Here is a 2,500-nt window from a genome sequence, read left to right on the forward strand (position 1 = left end):
CGGCATTGATGGTCGGTTGCAAAGAAAATGCGCGATTGCTCGTGTCGGGGCCCGGCAAGCCAAGGCCAAGCGAGCCATGGCACGTCGGATGATGGCTCCAGCTGGCGCCCCGGCACTTTCTGTGGCATTGATGCTCGGTTTCAAAGACAAACGTGCGCAGGGCCAGGGGACCGCGGATGACTGCTCGTGCTGGCCCCGTTGGGCGGCATTGATGGTCGGTTGCAAAGAAAATGCGCGATTGCTCGTGTCGGGGCCTGGCAAGCCAAGGCCAAGCGAGCCATGGCAACGCGGATGATGGCTCGCTAGTGCTGGCGCCGTGCACAGTGGCCTCGCACACTCGCCCTGCACGCTTCCCTTGCACGCAGCCTTGCACACTAGCCTCGCATGCGAGCCTTGCACCCTAGCCATGCAAACTAGCCTTGCACGGTAGCCATGCACACAAGCCGTGCACATTAGCCATGCGCACAAGCCCCGCACACTAGCGTTGCGCACAACCCTTGCACACAAGCCATGCACTCGAGCAATGCACACAAGCCTTGCACTCAAGCAATGCACACAAGCCCTGGACACTAGCCTTGCACACGGGCCTGGCACACAAGCCTTGGGCACTAGCCTTGCGCACTAGCGTTCCACATGAGCCTTGCACACTAGCCTTGGACACTAGCCTTGCACACAGGCCTTGCACACTAGGCATGCTTGGGCGAGCTGATCCCGCATCAAGTCGACGGGTCTAGGCATTCTTGGGCGCAGATCCCGCATCGTCTCGTCGCGTCTGGGCGCAAACACGTCGCGTCTCGTTGCGTCTTCAGAAGTCGTCGCTAACAGCACCTTTGGTTGCCACTGGTGGTTAGGCTGGTTGGTTGCGCAAACCCTATAGGAGGGTGGCATGCTGGTGGGCGTTTTTGCCCGGATAGGCACTAGAATGTGCAGATTTTGGGCGTTTTTGCCTGGATAGGCTAAGGAATGGGCATGCTTTGGGCGTTTTTGCCCGGATAGGCACCGGAATGCTTGGCCTTGGCTTGTCCTAGCAAGGCATTGCTGGGTTGGGCTCCCTTGGCCTTTTGGGCGCCTTGGACGATGTCTTGCGAAGACCATGGGCACAAGGCCATGGCATATGGTGAGGAAAGGACCACGGTTGCCAAGGTTAGGCACCGGAATGCTTGGCCTTGGCTTGCCAAAGCAGGGCATTGCTGGGTTGGGCTCCCTTGGCCTTCCGGGCGCCTTGGACACTGTCTTGGGAAGACCATGGGCACAAGGCCATGGCATATGGTGGGGAATGGACCACGGTTGCCAAGGCTAGGCATATAGAGAGGAATTGCATTTTTGCCCGGATAGGCACCGGAATGCTTGGCCTTGGCTTGCCATAGCAGGGCATTGCTGGGTTGGGCTCCCTTGGCCTTCCGGGGGCCTTGGACGCTGTCTTGGGAAGACCATGGGCACAAGGCCATGGCATATAGTGAGGAATGGACCACGGTTGGCAAGGCTAGGCATATAGAGAGGAATGGACCACGGTTGCCAAGGTTGCGCAAGTTTTGGGCATTTTTTGCCCGGATATGCCCAAGTATGCCCCGATAGGCCCGTTACGCCCCGGTATGAACGCGTATGCCCGGATAGACTCGGTATGCCTTGGGATACATGCGTATGCCCCGATAGGCTTGGTACGCCCCGATATGCGCACGTGTGCCCCAGTAGGGCTCGGTATGCCCCGGTATGTACGCGTGTGCCCCGATAGGCCCGGTATGCCCCGATATGCACACGTGTGCCCCAATAGGGGTCGGTATGCCCCGGTAGGTACGCGTGTGCCCCGTAATGCACGTTTCGCAGATCTCCCCGCATGTCCCGCCCCTATATGTAATACTTACTTACTTACTTACTTTCTTTCTTGCTTGCTTGCTTGCTTGCAATGGTTGGGAGTGCCCGGCATGCCCCGCTGCAGAGACCAAGGGCGCAATGACTTGGCACCGCGGATGCCGGGACTCCGGCACTTCCCGTGGCACTGATGGTTGGTTCCAAAGACAAAAGGCCGTGCAAGGCCACCGCACCGCGGATGATTTTGCTCGTGCTGGCGCCGTTGTGTGGCCAAAGAACATGCGCGAATGCTCGTGTCGGAAGGGTTGGTGTCCTGGCCCCGCGGGTGTCACGAATGCTCGGTTGCGAAGACCATGGGACCAGAGCCATGGCACGTCGGATGATGGCTCCAGCTGGCGCCCCGGCACTTTCTGTGGCATTGATGCTCGGTTTCAAAGACAAACGTGCGCAGGGCCAGGGGACCGCGGATGACTGCTCGTGCTGGCCCCGTTGGGCGGCATTGATGGTCGGTTGCAAAGAAAATGCGCGATTGCTCGTGTCGGGGCCTGGCAAGCCAAGGCCAAGCGAGCCATGGCAACGCGGATGATGGCTCCAGCTGGCGCCCCGGCACTTTCTGTGGCATTGATGCTCGGTTTCGAAGACAAACGTGCGCAGGGCCAGGGGACCGCGGAGGACTGCTCGTGCTGGCCCC

This window comes from Tasmannia lanceolata, unplaced genomic scaffold (genome assembly GCF_043159265.1).
Source record: "Tasmannia lanceolata isolate RefF3 unplaced genomic scaffold, GAP_Taslan_0.1 ptg000057l, whole genome shotgun sequence".
In the NCBI taxonomy this organism is placed as follows: Eukaryota; Viridiplantae; Streptophyta; class Magnoliopsida; order Canellales; family Winteraceae; genus Tasmannia; species Tasmannia lanceolata.